The sequence below is a fragment of the Colletes latitarsis genome, chromosome 6 (assembly GCF_051014445.1).
Source record: "Colletes latitarsis isolate SP2378_abdomen chromosome 6, iyColLati1, whole genome shotgun sequence".
Lineage (NCBI taxonomy): Eukaryota > Metazoa > Arthropoda > Insecta > Hymenoptera > Colletidae > Colletes > Colletes latitarsis.
This window is the reverse complement of record NC_135139.1, coordinates 17,243,266-17,261,515: the sequence shown is the minus strand read 5'-3', so window position 1 is coordinate 17,261,515 and position 18,250 is coordinate 17,243,266. Positions and strand designations below refer to the sequence as shown.

Genomic DNA, 18,250 nt, shown 5'->3' with positions numbered 1-18,250 from the left:
TAGATGTATCAATTTTCTTATTATTAGTAAAACTCGCTGCAAGTATATGTTGGACTGATTCAATCTATTAGTATAATTTTCAAGAATTTTTTGAGGGTAGCTTCGAAACTTTTTCTAATAAATGTTTAAGGGGTTCGAAAGTTTCAAGTCAAATTTCTAGAATCATCATGAACATAAAACTCATAAAATTTCCTAAAACATTGCATATTTAGTAGTCAAGCTTTTCATATGTATTGTAGAATCCAATTTGAAAAATAAAGATGGAGAATTCAAGTTTGCCCTCCATAATGTTTGGTACCTTCATTCAGAATAGAGTTTCATCTTGCCCCAAATTTCTAGAATTTCTGAGAAAAATTGCCTATTCAGTAGTCGAGCCTATCACACATAGAATCCAATTTGAAAAACAAAAATAGAGGATTCAACTTTGTCCTGTACAATGTGTGGTACTTCCGCTCAGAAAAGAATTATAACTCGTCCCAAGTTTATAGAATCACCATGAACATAAAGTACGTAAACTCTCCTAAACAATTGCCTATTCAATAGTCGAGCCTTTCACACATAGAGTCCAATTTAAACAACAAAGATGAGAGATTCAAGTTTGATATCCTCAAAGAGTTCTAATTCGTCCCAAGCTTCCAAAAACCCCCACTCACGTATTAAAATTAATTTTGAAACCATCCGTGGGCAGTGTTTCGCGACGGTACAAAAGACCCCGTCAGATTTAGACGCGGATCTCGAGTAGTGCCAGGACAGGGGATCAACGATGGTCGGGGAAGGGGGTCTGATGGAGAGGCTGCCAGGTGGTCAGGACCACGACAGCCCGTCCACGTATCCCGGGAGGGTGTGTATAGGTGGACAAGGCTGGTGGAAAACGGGACTGCGTGGTGAGGTTGGTATGCCGCCAAAGAATAGTAGTAGGTGTACCCAGATAGTACGGGACGGCGAGAGCATGACCATCGAAGACACCGGTAACGGTGCCTCGTCCGAACTGATTGACAATGATTGAAGGCTGCGGGTTTCGACTCGATACTGCGAGTCCAGGTTCTCCGAGGCCCGTGTAAACCACTGATATATATTTCTGCCCGTCGCTATCCGGCGATCTTCTTCTTTAATCTGACCAGCGCGGGTTCCGCGCCGGGAGCAGAAACGGGAAACGCCGGCCCACACGCGTCCCTATCCGATCGGTTTCGCGATCATCTCGATCGCGAGCCTTTCATCGTGCTCCTATAATTTGCGACTGATTAAATTAAGGCTGATCGTCTCGATATTCCAATAACCGTGGATACGCGGCGGTTGGTCAACAGCTGGAATGACCGACTTTTGCGACGAAAGCGTGGGCGGCAGCCACGGAATATTGGGAATCCGACAATTGCCTGGGCAGATCGGTACACTCGATCGTCCCGGAAAACGATGGATCCGGCTTCTAGATCCAGGTTGAAAACTACGATTTTCTGAAGTACGATTAGACGCGATCGAGCGCAGCGGCCATTTTGAGGAACGGGAGAACTAGTTTGCGCCAAACGTTTGACATGCATGGAGAGTATGAATTGTAGAGTGAAGGGAGATTTTCCAACAAACGTGTTGTTATGAGGGGGGAATTGTACATGAGTTTACATAAATAAGATTGTGGGACTATAGAAGCGTCAAAAGTGTCCTCAATAGCCATCTTCTTGCAGACGTACAGGGGTTTGCCTCGCGTAGAGAGTCGAAGATATGTTCTAAAGATTTTCGAACAAAAGGGTTGTTACATTTGAGAGGGAGACCTTTTATTATAATATTATACACAAGTTTAGAAGCGTTAAAAGGGTCCTCAATAGCCATCTTCTCACAGACGTGCAGTAGTTTACCTGAATAAAGAATCTTTTTATGAAAATTGGTTCCAAAAGTGAATTTGAAAAAAGAATCGAACACTTTTGGATGAGACTTTGACTCACGCGAGCGCAGTCATGAGACCGACGACACGCTAGGAAACCCAGCCGGTCGTCGCTGCATGATATATCGGTATCGAGAAGACAGTATCCGCGTGCGGCTACCAGCTACTTAACCCGCGACCAATCGGTTACGTACCCGGTTGGTTGCATTACCTACCTACCTACTTGTTGAATGGCCTGCCAGCTACCAAACGAGGATCGACCTCCATGCGAGGGACAATGAGACGAGGCATCCCGGCTTTCGAAGCAGCTACCGTCTGTTGTCCGCTTGCGTGCAGTTAGGAGGATTGTTTTGAGCTCCGCAGAGTCCCTGATTAAATAGTACAACGGACACTTGACGGAGGAAATATAGCGAGGTGCTCGAAACGCACTCAAGAACCATGGAAAGTGTTCCGAGTCCATTAACCCTCGCCAAACAGACTCTGGGACCATTTTTACACGCGATAACTGTTTACTTTGAAGTGGTAAACCTTGGTTTTTATCAGGAAGCGTTCCTAAACGCTTTTGTAAACGATGTTACACTTTTTTTTTCTAGTAATTGTGTTCTTAAGATTGTAGAATACAAAAAGGAAGCGTTTTGAAATGAAACTTTTCATTTTTAATGTTTATAATCTTCCAAATGTATAAATTTTCCGCCAAATATTTGAAAATCCAACCTAATAACGACTGTGGCGCCATTTTCGTTCCGTTTCTCCTGCGCAGTTTCTGTCGCGCACCTGGTACCAAGATGGCGGACCGCCTAAGACGCCAATAGCCAGATTTCGATTATAGCAGTCGTATTTAGACTTCTTTCTAATTAACAATTGCAAGTTGGGCCTCAGAAAACGCAATTTATTAATAGATTCTAGAAGTATTACTTTCAACCTCGTTAGTTTCAGCGGCTAATCGTAAATTTGGAAGAAAGTTCGCGGTTTAAAATCACGCTCGATCGCCGCGAACCCGGTACCTACAAGTGTCCCGTACTTCGACAGGCAACGCCATAAACTGCCACTCCTGGATACTTCGAGTAATATGTTTAATCTCCTCTATAGTTAAAGGTGGCAATAAATCTTTCGTTCCATCTTAGAAACCCATCAATATTCAAAACGCAATGTTCAAATTATTCGAAGACATTATTTCCGACAAGCTATCGTCCACGCGGAAAAATTTAATAACCAGCAACCAGTGTATTTGCATCCGTCTGCTCAGCCCCAACTTGCCGGTTTACCATCATTTCGTAGTTAATAACATTGAGAGAGGCTTTCGTACGAATGAAAGTACACGCTCATTTTCGAAAGTTCAAACACTCGTTTTTCCTAATTATGGTTTTATAACCGACGGTGTTCGGAACGTAAAATTTAATGCAGTGCAATATCATGGTTTATCTCTTTCCCTTCTATTTGCTAGTCAATACTCACCAAGCATTCGAGGGTTCTGAGTTTAGTAATGGTTGATATAAGGGTGGAGGACAGCGTACGCAAGAAAGCTCGGACTTTTCTGCCCTCGTCCACTATTTTTCGTGGTTTCTTTCCTAAGCAGAGTGCCTGGCTATCTGGCGCAGCATCGCTTACGCGTATCACAGCGGCTCATTGTTCGCGGAAGATTCAATCTCGGCTCGCGAGGAGCCTTTCTCTCTTCCTGTATCCGCACGGAGGAGGGAGGGCCAAGATAAATGAAGCAAGTGTTATTTTCCGAACGTGCCGCTTTACATAATGAATAAGGAAAGTAAGGAAACGGTGCGTGTTCGTTGCCGGGCGAAATTTTGTTTTATTTACGTAAGCGGAGACAACGAAGCGGATCGCGCGTCCGTTTGGTACCCCCTGGGCGCTGGATCCGCCGCGCAAAAACTGAGACCAATTTCTAATAGCAGGTTGGCGGGACTGGTAACGCGCGTCGGAGACAGTCCCGCCAACGTGAAACGCTTAACTACGCACGCGTTCACGTCGATGGTAGATCGAGATAAGATATACGCCGCCGCTGCTTGTCATCGTAACCGCTGGCGACCAAAGGCAGCGCGGAAGACGCTCGAGACGCGCCGTTTGTTTCCGTCTTCTTCGCCTTTATGATTCACTCCGTCAGGTGGACGTTTCTCTCCCCCCCTCCCCCTAACGATTTATCGGAAAATTACGTCGTCGACCTCATCGTCCATCGAGTTGACGTTTCCGCGTCGCGAGTCGAGGAAAACGGCGCGGAAACGCGGCGTGGGAAGCTCGTTCACGACCGCGGCCACCATCGAATCGGTATCAATTGACCGCTCAAGGCCATCGATTATCCCCCACCGTGCGTCTCGATTACAGAATGTATTTTCTGCCAGTACGCGTTCTCTGTTACTCGAGAGAAAAAGACGAGCTGGTGTGGTGTGAAAGCAGAAGTCGCTTCCAACGTGTGATTCATGGTAAACTGGTCCCGTACAACCAGAGTTTGACTTGTCCTGTTATTTTTGCGAAACATTCGTGCTTGTTAGAGTTCTCGGTAATCATCGGTTCTCGATGTTCTGGTTCCGTAGAAGAAAAATGTAGCAAAGTTTGCCTCGTTACGGATGAGTGTGCTTTCTTCTTACGCGTTGTATAATTTCTGCGAACAGAGTCGCAGAATCTGCAGTCCCAGTGTCGTTTGGAGCCGTTCGCGTTGTGCTCGGAGCGTCGTTGCTCGATTGGTTCTCAGTGGTAACATAGTACTCGACGTCAGATGCGACATAACGACCGATTTAGCGCGCGGAAGCGAGCACAACCTTGAAACCTGTCGAGGGTGCTGGCCTCGGCCCGCAAGAAAGTGGCGCGAAGAAACCTAGGGAGTCAAACCGCTTGCATTTCACGAAGATTGGAAGGAAGATTGCGCGCGTTTCTTGCGCCACGAAGGCCGCGACTGCCCGACGGAACGGTTCCGTGATGCTCGTCCAGGTAGTTAATAAATTAGTCCCATAACGTTGGGGACAGCGCAAAAACTGGCGCTACTTCATAAGCTTGTTCGCCTGTGCCCGTTGTGGTAGTCGTTCTACGTAGACGCGGGGGAGAGCTGCGCTCTGCCTTAAACAACCAGCACGCAAGGTATCTGTAACAGCGGTCCTCTTAAAGGAGATACAGTTTAATTGGAGCTCGGTTTCCTCAGCCTTTCACCTGGGTGACCATCCTTTTGCTTCGCCAGTTCAGCCTGTCCAAGTTTCTGGTCGCGTTTAGAGACCCGCGATTATTAACTTCCGTTACATCAGGCGTGGAAAAGTGTCGGGTTAGGAAAGAACTTGATTCAGAAACATTTAAATGAGATATACGATGGGTAAACTTCATTGTAATGATTATTAATGAAACTAGATTGCAGTAGAATTACAAGGTATATTGATATTTCTTGAACAACGACGCCTAACGAGTGAAATTTCCGTAGATCAAACTCTAAATATCGTACTAAACTGGTAATAGGTTCTCTCTATTTATATATTGGAGGTTTCTAACATAATAATTAAGAATTTTTCTTATCTAAACCGACGATCGTTGATGTTGTCGCGGGGTTCGGGAACACTAACGCCGCCAGCGGAGAAACGATCGTTACTTGCGCGCCGCTCGTGCGCAAGGTAGATGCGCAGAAGATTATTCGCTATTTTTTAAAGTTCTTGATGAAGGATTATAAAGGACGAAGTTCTTGAGCAAAAGAAAAAGCTTGATAACCTTTTTCTGAGCCAAAGATTCGTTTGCAATTTAGTCTGCGCATCGGATGGTACCATTTTCAAAAATTAACCTCAAATTTGAAGTCGAAATGTCCTCAAAAGTTAATCTGAAATTTAAAACTATTTTAAATAATAACGTCTATTGGTCGAGAGAATTAGAGATCTGTGGAAATACCAAACAATGCAACTTGTTGAACGGTTTGCGCGTGTCGGCATCGTCAGTGAAGATGTAGAGCTTTTCCCAAGTGCTTCGACACCATAGTTCCGCAGGATAACGTCGAGAAATGGAGAAAGTGGTCTTCGTAAATTCTCAGATCAAACGGTAGCCAGCGGTGGCCAGCTCGAGAAAGCAATCATTCGTTGGTCCAGATTCCTGCTCTGGTAACGAGTACGTTTTCCGTTGTCTAATCTTTTTCTCTCGATGAAAAGCTACCGGCTTTCGCGGTGGGGGAGCATCCTCTCACGTGCGAGCAGACCTGCAGGCTCTTCCTTATTGCCAGTCGTCGTTAACGCCGCGATAGTCGTGTAACTTGTTTCTGGTTCGCGAATTGATCCTCAAGATCGATCGTAAGATCGAGGACACGTGGAACTACCGGTCAAAAAAAAAATATGTATCTGGTTAGAGATAAATACGGTTGAAAAATCGTGTTTATTAAAATTTCTTAGCGTTTGTGTTACGTAATTCTTTTCGAAAAGACCATCGATTTCAAGTACCTGTACGACTGTACGTGGCTCAAGTTAACCCTTAAATGGATTATTGGGGCCCTCCACAAGTTTAAACTAATATTGTATAATGTATAATTATTTGAAAATTTATGTAATCCTCCATTAGTTCATTGTTTCTTAAATGCTTTAAGGGAAAGTTGATTTTCACTTACGAGTTTGGTAAAAGTCAACGTAAAATAATTCAGTTGAGATCGAGAGTCCACTTAAGGGTTAAGTAAGATCCCTGGATTCAGTTCAGTGTCGGTTCTTGTCATCGTTCCACAGTCTTATTTCTTTTAATCAGTATCGGATGACAACCTCCAGCTAAGCTACAGGCCTGGACGATAGTCTAATCACCGAGGCTTATCCTCCGCCACTCGCTTCTCCATACTCGGACCGCTACATCAAGGATCTTATTACACTTGTTGAGCTGTAGAGTGTGAAGAAAGAGTAGCTTTTCTCCAAAGCGTTGATAACAACTATACAAGTTGCGAATGTTGTTGGTGATAAGAGGACACGTGATGTACCCATGCAAACAATCATTCAGCCATGTGCCTCACTTCTCAGACGTTACAATTTTTTTCAAACAGTTTCACTCAAGTTGTCGAAAATGGCTGAAAAGTCGTGATCATTATATGCACTGTACTATACAATTATTTAAATTTTTTAATGTCACTCAAGATGAAAGATTTATTTATTTTACTATACTATATAGCTATTTCTCTTTTGTTTTAATATTTAATAGGAATAGTTGATAATATCGTGATAAATATGATCGTAAGAAGAGGGTCTATTAATTCCATTGTGCCACAATAAAATAGAAAAATGTAACCTATTTCTTTTTTATTTTTATATTTAACAGGAATAGTTGATAATATCGTGATAAATATGATCGTAAGAAGAGGGTCTGTTAATTCCATCGTGTCACAATAAAATAGAAAAATGTTACCAATGATTCCCATCGTCGAATAGGAGTAAAAATGAGTGATAAACGTTTATAAATTTCTTGTAACCATCTTTGCATCGTCCTGTGCGATACGACCGAGTTCGACAACGCTGGCCATCGGTGCTCGAAGCTCGATCGTGGGCGTAAGAAGTGCCTACCGGCTCTCACGCGTCTCTTTAAAACGTGTCTCGCGATCCAGCCGCGGCTCAAAACGCGCATTCCTGTTTCTTAAACGTAGCGTAGTCTTATTAACAGCGCCGAAGGAGCCTCGCCGTGGCTTTGTCCGTGCGCTCGTGTTACAACGCGGCTGGCTGGAATTTACGGTATTACCACTAAAGTGCCGATACCGCGAAACCTTATGGAATTTCTCATCGTTAGCCACGCTAGAAACGAATAGACCCGGCAATAATTACCGTCGCGTTACGCCTATAATATTTAAAACGTTGCTTCTTGGTCGACCGGGTGCTTGCTTTTTGTCTCCGTTTCGAGCGTTCTCCAGGACGCGGCGTTCAGAGACTGAAATATAGAAAAGCTTTCGAGGGAAATCGCGCGTTATGTATTGCTTTTCGCAACCCGTGGATCGTGGTTCGCCTCTTGCGTATGCAGTTAACGGCGGACTTGGTATTTTTTTTTTATCCGCGAGTCGTTACAACCGATCCGACTTTCGCTGCGAGGAGTTCTAAATAAAAGGAGCGTAGCTCTCGTTTTATTGTAGTCTGTTTTACAGTTATTGTGATTTTATTGCTTTGTTTTTACGCGTACGGGATAGTTTCGATCCGCAATAGGTGTCTTTCTACTGGCCGATTCCTGGTGTTAAAATAAAGGGAAGAAATTGAAAGAATTATTTCTTCGATTGAAATATTTTTCAGAAATTTTATATCTGTTGCTCCGTAATAGTTGTACGAATGTTATTCTGAATGTTTGATTCTACTTCCTTACAATGATTCGTTCCGCGTCATTAGTTCCGGTTATCGCTAATTTGAATCAGAAGTTATACCATTGGCGCCTGAAAAATTTGGCGATCTTTATTCAATTTGCAATTATCGGTCTGTAATAATGATTCCTCTCTTCGAGCTGGATAAACCGTTCTCGAGGAAAATCGAATAAGAAGCGAAAGAAACTTTAATGAGAAATCCAGCGAATGGTCGTATCTGCAGTGATCTAAACAAAACATCTAATATTCCAATTAAATCTCTGTTCACGTTAGACGTAGATAATTAAGACCAAAGTTAAATTATACCGGGTTCAAATGTCTCTTTCTGCAGAGATTTATGGAAGTCATCGACGCAAACTTAATAACCACTTTACAAATTCAGACTTCATTTAAAATACTCACGATTCCAAAATCTATCACATTTTTTTCTATAATCACAAGCAAGTGAGATATTTAACACGTTGACAGACCAAACCTCTCAAGTTGCCCACAGAAACGAACTTTGTCACAATTTGTCACAGAACCTATTTTTAAATTTATTTTATTTCGTTAAAATTCCAGTGTTTTACATAGATTTATTTCCTTTAATATTCAAAACGAATTTTTCGATCTTCTCAGTGAAAAATCATGTCATTCTTATGCGTTATGGTGGTCAAATTAAATAGGAACTAGGTTTCGTCATAATTCTCTGATGACCACAATGATTGCATAAATTTGAGTATTTAATATAAACCAGGTAGGAACACCCTGTATAGCGATAGCTATCGAAACGAGCAGCCTCGCGACAGGCGATCTAGCACTCTCTTATCAGGAGTGGACGTGCCAACTCGCGCCATGTAGGTGCAATACTTATAAGCGAACGAACGACGGGAACAACTTTCCACGGACGCGTCGCCACAGATATTAATTGAATGATCGCACCCACGGCAATTTATTACGCATACTTTGACGGCCGTAATCGACAGCCAGTATTGCTCGTCAGCTCGCGATCTTTTCCCGCTTCTCGACGCTCGTTATCTCGCGCGTAGAACCCCATTACGCGCCTTTTAATAAGCACCTCGACCGAGCTCGTTCAGATATTACTTTAATGCTCGTATCCGCGTTCAGAATGAGCTTCGAGTCTCTGGAAACGCGTCGAATTAAACTAGCGTATTGGGTGAAGATCGTTTGTTGTCGACGAGTCAAATTAGATCTCCAAACTGAGGACTAAACAAGGATTCGCAATACGTAATCGTTAAAAAAAAAATTCTGTGTTATCTGTGTGCTTAGTTGAGAATCGTACGAAATATCAGGTTGACTGGAAGTCTACTATGCATAGATCGTGAGATGTCAACTCGTACAAGAAACGTAATATGTTTGAGCCCTATCAGCGAAACACTGGTTTGTTCGCGAGAATTATCGCGTGGCTTCCAGTGTTTGACACACGTCGGTTTGTCTACGACATTCCATTCTTATCTGGTGGCTCCCTGTGTTAACAAAACACCGGTCCGTCCACACATTCTAGCAAAAAACACCACGCCCACGCCGATCCTCGACCTCGGCTCTAACAACATAGTCTCGCCATAAGCGAGTATGTACTTCGAACACAACGAACGATGCAATATGATCTAATCAAACCTTGTACTTTTTTAAAATAGAAAAATAAAATTCTCAATTATATATTATTTATTCCAAAAATCTTCTTTTTTATAACAAAATTGCAAATAGATCGTTGATAGTGGATCGTGTCTAATAAAATTTATGCTGTTCTCTGGACAATAATTTAAACTAGTTTTGGAGGACTCCTGGCCTACTTTCAGTTGGAGAATATCTCAGAACTTTGAGTTTAAATTGGGTCTCCCAAGAGTCCAAACTTCAGCTTTAACTTTGGTCTATATTGTGTTTAACGAGCCTGTACGAAATATAACAAGTCGAGTCAGGGTAAATAAACAAAAATATTCCACTCAAATAACGAGTGCATTTGTTTATACATACTGACTCGACTCATTAGAGTGTGGAGAATTATGCACCTGTGCTGTGATGAAAAAGTCAGTAGTAACACTTCTTACTGATCAGACGCAAGTAGTATGGGATCGTCTGTTTAGAAAAGTTCTCGATTATTAACAAAAATACCTCTACAATTGTATTTCGAATCACACAATACTAGTCACCAATCCATAAAAAATTTTTCTCCAAGATTTCTGTCCACTTTCCTCAGAAACATAGTTTTTATTTTATTTATGCTCTGAGATTCTCGTGCCTTACACGTTTCGTTTAGATGGTCTTTGTCAGCTTCGCGAGTTCAGCTTCCTTGAGAAACTCAAATTTTTACCGCCACGCAACCTTCGTTATTACCATGCATACAATGTCGAGTCTGGAACCATTATCGTTATACTTCCACGCGGATAACGTAATTGAATCTCCGAGTGCATCTTCCTCCCTTCGCTACTTATTACCGTGGCGCTCGTTAATCCGCGTAGATGGAAGTCGATAAGAGCCAGAGCACAGGTGCCAGGGGTATTGTGGAACTTCGATGATAATGGATCGCCGGCGTCGATGTGGGTCGCGCATGATCGCGGGGAAATTAAATAATTACCGACAGTAATCGATCTGTCGGGTCGGTTCGCGCGATATTGATGACAGGCGTACGAAAACAGAGCATGTAGGGCGGCGCTGCGTTCCCAGTGAAAGCGCGCGGTAGTTCTCGGTTGTGATTGATTGTCAAGGAGATTGAGTACCGCAGATGTATCTCGCGCATGCGCGTACATCGTTTCCTAATGACGGCCAATCGAGATTATCGCGTACCTTGAATCGATGCTCGATTCTGATATCGATTTTGAATCGAGTACCGCGAGATCGATACGTTATAAATCGACTCGAAACATCGATCCATCGTTTACTAATTCGCTGAAAATATTTTTACGCGTCGAATGAATTTGCTCTTTTGGAAACGAGGAAAAAGTAAATTTATATTATTTTTATCGAAGCTCCTCGTGATTTGACTAAACTCTTGAGCTTGATCTCAAACGTCGACGTGTCGTGCCTTTTCATCCGGCACCGCGCGCAACTATTTCAGTTTTTTATGGCTGAAGGAACTTACATGGTTGAAATCATGTTTCGAGCGATCGACAGCCCCGTAACGCAACAACGATTTGCAATCCGATTTTTCGATCGAACTTGTCGTTTTGCCGCGATTCGACGGTAAGATTAGGGTAAACTCTATTAGAGACGCGGGGAAACTTGCGATCCTGTCGAAGTTTTCCGCGATAGTAATCGTTGAACGAGCGAACGACCCAGTTGTGGGCGTAAGTCGCCGGTGAAAGTGTATCGCGCGTGTGCGTAATGATTTTCACGGTAGAAATTTTGCACGCGGCACGTGATAGCATCGTGATTGGAATAATCATGTTTTCCCGATGACTCGATCGATCCAATCACTTTGGAATCGGTGATCAAAATAATTTATCAATCTGACATTTTGCATATAATATTATACGGTTCTTATGATCGATAACACTATTATAGAAAAGTATTTGAATAGTAGGGGGGATATTTTATGAGATCGTTTAGGTTGAAATAATAGAAAAGTATTCCAATATTGGAATATTTATTATTTTGTTGTTAGCTTCTATTTGCGTGCAATCAAATTTATGGAAATGTCTATCCCTGGAGCACTCATCGATCGACACGTGAAATCGTGTGAAACTGAAAGGAACGTTAGGGTGTTGTTAATGCTCCTTTTCTGACAGTTAGAGAGAAACTTGTAGAATGATGGAACACGTGTGCCATTTGTGTTTACAGGCTCGTTCGAACGTGCCTCCTTGATGAAAGGGTAATGCTTGCGCCATTATACTTATAAAAACTCACAATAAATCTCACTACCATGCGTGGTAGAATAATTACAGGAGGGCAGCGGGAAGCATTCATTTACTTTCCACTTCGCTTGCGTTACGGATGTTTATAAGTTAATTTTTTAGCTTAGACGTAGTCTCTAGCACGAACAGAGGCTCTTGAAATTTAAATTTTCGCTATTTCTTTGTTCCTTCGAGTTTACTACGTCTTTGTCACTGTTAAAATTAAAATCTTTTATGTAAATACACAGCTTACATTTAGTTTATTGTACAATTTTAATAATACGTTAAATAAACTTAAATAATTCCAAGGAAAATTTGTAAAAGGTGCCATTTGTCACAATACCAAGCTATATTTGCTATTAATTTAAACTATCCAGTCTCTGCAAGTCAAAATAAAAATAAATGCACATGTATTTGGAAGGAACAGTTCACGAAAGGTATTTCAATATATTTTTATAATCGTATTATGAAAATATTTTTATAATCGTATTATAAAAATTCTATAATATTTTTAGAATCGTCTTCCGGGAGAAAATAGATCCAAGCGTAAACCGATGAGTAGGAACGAAGACATGCGTGTAGCGAAAGATGGAAGTTCGCACGATGACTGCTAGATGGCGGCTAGAGTTGCATCGTTTCTCGCACGACAAAGTGCACAGTGAATGTTACATATACCTCGGCCGTGGAGGTAATCTTTAGCTTTGCGCAGTGGCGATATCGTAACCGATGAGGTTCTACCGAGGTGCGATTATTGCTAGTTGAAAACTTTTACCAATACCCCGCCATGACGATGTGAAATATCATCGGCTACGGCAATTTTTGATAACCCCTACGGGGGTTGCTTAAACAATGCAAACATAGTAGTTTAAATTTTTAGAAATACACTTTTGTATAGTTCACAGAATGCATAGGTTTTTATATACTCTTTGTTGTTGACTTTGGCCATTTTTAACTATACGCGATTGTTTATACAGTTACTTGGAATTAGCCTTCAATTTTTTGTCGTAACCTTTTAATCAATAGTGTATATATTCGACTCATTCCCATTCAACTTTTCATTGAGAAGTTTCTCTACAGTGAGTAACATAGTACGGCATTCAATTCATAAAACATTTATGCAAGAGGCAAAACACGTACGTCGAGAACCGATTGTGAACACTGATACGAGCAATGCCCTGCAATTCTTAACGATTCTCATACTCCTACGAGTACGTATTGTTATAAGAAATTGAATCGGGTGAATGAAACCTCGTACTATTCATAAAGACATCATCCTTTTAACGTCTTGTGGCATTGAGATAATACATAGTGAAATAAAATTTATACAAGTTTCAAATTCGCGCTATTCTATCGTAATACGTAATTCCAGATAACTCTCGATGCAAATATAATTTATTTTATTCTTTAAGATTGTTCTTTTCGATATTACAGTAGTCAATATTTTAAATTTCTCATATTTTGAGTCTAGCCTTTTACCTACGGAATTAATCGATTCCAGTTTAAGCCATCGAGACCGAGAGTGGTCTCATTAGCTTCATTTACCCTACGCAAATTCTTGACCGCACGACGTCCATGAATAATCATAGCGAATAACTTACAGCCACCACACACGCGTGCCACCTGCTGGTCGTTCTGTCGCGTGCAATTGTCCCCTGGTCGGTTTTAATTTTATTCGTCTGGTCGTTTAACGCGGCTCATTGACTCTCGATTTCTCTGCGCGTATCCCGCGGTAAATACCTTATCGATTTTACTCCATTCAGGTGCTCGATTTACGTATTGCGCGTGTCGCCATTAACCATACGAAACGTGAACCATAAGCCACCATGTTAACACGCCAGCTGCCACAATATCGCACAAACGATAGTCCTTTTCCTAAGAAGCCAAAATAATTAATTCCCAAAACAAGATTTAAACAAAATTAATAATCAAATTTCTCTGCTCGTATTTCTTTCAAAACGTATTTATCCCTAAAATTTCAAATTGAAATACCTCACAGTTTTCGAAAATGTTTAAAGAATACAATTACAGAGATTAGCTCCGCAAAAAATTCGTATCTCCTCGACTGTGGGCGGTACGAACTTAAATTTTTCTTTTATTTTAATAGTAAAGCATCGTTCGTTTTAGCTAATCGTACGCACAATGCAGACGCTCGCGTGGGCGGGAGTTGCGTGCAGTCGGGTCGAGGTCGACGTTAGAGTCTATCGACCGTGCGATTTCCGTCGAACCGGCAAACGTGAATAGCACCATTGGTGCATAGGCCCGCACCGTTCGAAACTCCATTCAGGACGAACGACGACGCGATTAACCTATTTACCTATTGATCGACGAGGTCTTCCGGCAACCTTGTTTCTACGTGGATCGATGTGTATCCGCCGGTTGTTACGCGCAATTACCGTCGTGGATGTTATCTCTGGCTTGCAAGGGACCCGCGGGCGGAGAAGTATCCTTGTGGTTATGCAATTTTGTTTCCAATCGATGGGACGCGTCCGTCGATCGTCCTACCATTGTCGTGATTTTCACCAAGATCGATTTTGTAAATATTCGAGAGGCTGGACCAATTCGCCTTCCTTTCTTCGTCCTTTGTGTTAACTTATATCACATTTCAAATATACAATCTTTTCTTTTGTTCACCTTTATATTTTCAAAGATAAACTAAGACACAATAACTCATAACTGAGTAACTCTTCAGTTTGTGACATCTAATAATTAATAAAATACAATATTTTAACATTGGTAGTGATTGACAAATTGTATGAGAAAAATTGACCAATTATTTTTACCTCTGTATTTGAATATATTTTATAGAAATTTTCATACAATTTAGAAAATTATTTGTGAAATTGATTCTATCGACGATTGAATACAAATAAAAATTTAAACGAGAATTTATACAAAAAGGGTAGCTATTCCAAGAAACGTCAAGAATAAATTCCTATTCCTCAGTTTTATTGATCTATCGAATAGAATTTTATCCATCTACGATGTGAAATATTCGAACGAGCAATTATTAATTTACTCGACAAGAAATCACAGCTTCCGACGGTTCACTCGGTTAACAGGTTAATTGATTAATTCGACGCAACCTTTGAGATTCCATCATTCGAAACGTCAGATGCTCGGTATCGAATTATCGGCGTCTGGACGTCCAATCGATCGATTAAACTGCTAATGAGACGTTAATGAAACGCTAGGACGATACGTCTGGCGGGCAGTGTTTAACATTCGTTTCGCGATCCGCGAGACGAACGTGAATGAATATCGATAGTTAACTACGCAACGAACGCAGTCGAGGTGGCTGAACCGAGATACTGCCAACAGAACCGTATTTACATAATGATGTAATACTTTCCGTTAAACGCGATGCGAACCAATTCGACGCGTTCAAACAATACAGACTCTCACGCAATACCCTGCATCGGCATGCAACGAGCAATTAAGCTTTCGAGGTTTCGAAGATTCGTCGGAAGTTTCGTGCGTGACCCGTGAACTTCGTTATTACGTGGGAAAAATTTATCGACGCGTTATTTTCTTGTCCCCATTGTCTTCACGGTGATACACAGCGTGTCGAGAAACAGATTCGTTCGCGTTCTTCGTCGTAATTCCAATGTTTTTTGTTCAAAACACTTTAGCATAGAAAAGCTCCTAATTTAAATAAACTCGTCCAGTGTAAAGTATTTCCAAAAAATGATCTATCGTCGCTTGTATATTAAAAATCGTTTTTTGAGGGAGACTATTAATAGACAAATAAAATTCTTTAACTTTTCAAACTGTAATAGATTTTTTGTGGAAATGAAATAGTATTATAGAAATAAAGTAACGTCCGAAATTTTTACAATTTATCATATTTCTTAAATTGGAAACGTCTCATAATATACGAAGCTACTATTTATTTTTTAAATACTTGCGTTTTAAGATCAAAAACACGAAAATGGACAAGACAAGTTTCATCGATAAGTTTATGCGATGGTTTCGGTCTTTCTAGGGTTACCATGCGCCAAGATGGCATAATTTCCGTAGCACGGGTTCACCGAACCCTTCGATTCCTCTGTTTCATCCCTCGTAACAGTCCCAAACACGGAGCGAATCACGCGAACGCTTCATCGGCACGGCATTCGTCGATAGTCGTAGTCGTGGAAGTCGTTAGTCTGGAAAGACAGCGACGAAGACCTGCATCCGTTTCGTACTTTTAATCGCATAATTGGCGGCGTAACTTCGCCTCCGACCAGTTCCATTCCCGAGGAAGCTTATCACTCGCTTCCACGTGGCGAGACTTACACCCCGTCGGTGTAATTAAAAGTCTGCCGTCGTCGATCGACCCTCCTTTTCCACCCCCCCACGAACCCTGTCGCCGAGCGGAGAGATAGAAAGGCGCCGTCCAAAGTTCGAAGTTCTCGCGGAAACTTTCGCGATGCACTTCGGTTCGCGTGGGCGTACGCGGTCGGTACTCGCGTTGGTAACCGGCTGCACACGCGTCTGGTTTCGTACGAATTTTTGTCGGGGCTCCACGACCCGTCGACAAGCAGGAACTCCGCCAGCCTCGTGTTTTCTGATCGCCGGGCCGCGATTACTCGACGCGATTTTTATCGCGCGCGCGCGTGCGTCGGGAATATTATCCGCGGCACGGAAATTTTTGACGGGGAAGTTCGTCTTCCGGTTGCACGTGAACAATTCTGGGAAACAGACGCTGATGGATCTTCGAAACGGCCGGGCCGGGAGTCGCTTTTTTAATTGAGAGGCTCGTCTCGGTGCAAATGGCGCCTCGCCGGGCAGGAAGTTTCCGGCTTGATTTCCGGTTTCGACCGACGCGTTTCGTGGAAGAACCTTGTGAAAGACTTTTGGTTGAATCAACGATTCTCGAAGTCTCGTCTCGCATGGATGTTTTTACTAACGAGGCTACTGAATCCATGACACTGGTTGGAGATAAATACAGTTGAAAGATCGTGTTTATTAAAATTTCTTAGCGTTCGTGTTACGTAATTCGTGTTCGTCTAAAATTGATTTCAAGTACCTGTATGACTATATGTGGCTCAAGTTAACTCTTAAGTCGATATAATTATTTGACAATTTATGTAATCCTTGTCCATCCATTTACCAATTTGGGGTAACTCAACATTAAGTAAAATAATTCAGTTGAGATTGAGAGTCCACTTAAGGGTTAATTATTAATTGTGCATTGCAAGGATCGCGAAAATACAATTTGTTTCTCTGGAAAGAATTTCGAAGATTGACTGCAGCAATATCGATTGACTCATAAGTTTACTGTTATTGCATGCTCGCTAAATTGTTGTGGCATTTAGTATTACAAGTTGTTCGGGTTTCGAATCGTTTTGTAAAAGATTTTCGAAACGATTTTACCAAAGAGTCGTGTATCGGTTGGTTGAAACGTTCATCCATTTTGTGGATCGACGAGACTATCCAATGGCGGGTCGAATTTAATTTACAATTGAGGTAAGGCGCATGCGCGTGCGTCTGCGCACTCGCGTTCGAGTATCGCTTGGGGGAAGGAACAGCGCGCCGCGATATTCTAATCGGCGTGACGACGTGATACGCAATTAATCCATCGCGCGTCAGTGTCCCGGCGCGCCAGCACCGGGATAATAATGCATATCGGGTCCGCGGGGCCCAACGCGCGCGCCTAGGCCCTCGCTTCGCATGGAGGCTGTGCGAGCGGGTTATGATTAATGGCGTTGCTATCGGTGCATGAACGGTGCAAAACGAAGACAAATAGCCTGGCGCGCGGACCTCTTTAAACGCGCTCACCGTGGATCCGCCTTGTGTTCCATCGGAAACGGTCTTACGAGACGCGAGATTACCGTGTTCCCGTGGCACACACGTTGGCTTGGCCGTGCACGGCCGCGAGTCCCTCCTGGCGATCCAATTAATGAGTACGCGCCGAAAGGCGCGCCTTCGAACCTCTCCTAACCTATCCTTTCGCGCCTCCCTCCGATTTTCCCATGCAGCCACCATCGCGGAAAATTTCATTTCGATGGGGCTCGATTTATGAACTCATAAAAAGGGTGGGGAGCCATCGACTTCGTTTACGGTACCGTAACGTGAGAAAGAGAGAGTAGTGAATCCGGTTAATTGAGTCACCTTTGGCTCATACCGCGATTAAGCGTGAATTCTGTCCCGAACGGAGCCATACGATGTTGTTCCAGCGTACGGGAGAAGGGGGAAGATTGTTTTGTCCGTTTTCGCGCGGCACGACGACCGCGGGAGAAGTGGAAACAATGAGACGCGCCTGGGAACCTATCGCGTACGCGGGAA

General features: G+C 42.5%; 2 protein-coding genes and 1 non-coding gene across 7 annotated transcripts in view; 2 read left to right on the top strand and 1 right to left on the bottom strand.

The window, feature by feature from the left end:
• LOC143342924 (uncharacterized) overlaps positions 1–18,250 on the top strand; it is a 432,164-nt gene that overhangs the window by 95,669 nt on the left and 318,245 nt on the right. The gene's annotated exons all lie outside the window — the stretch shown is intronic.
• The window catches only part of LOC143342928 (uncharacterized), a 454,297-nt gene that overhangs the window by 356,598 nt on the left and 79,449 nt on the right, over positions 1–18,250 (bottom strand). The gene's annotated exons all lie outside the window — the stretch shown is intronic.
• Positions 12,681–12,821, top strand: LOC143343105 (U4 spliceosomal RNA). The gene has a single exon (XR_013079912.1). It is a non-coding gene; the product is annotated as a U4 spliceosomal RNA (small nuclear RNA).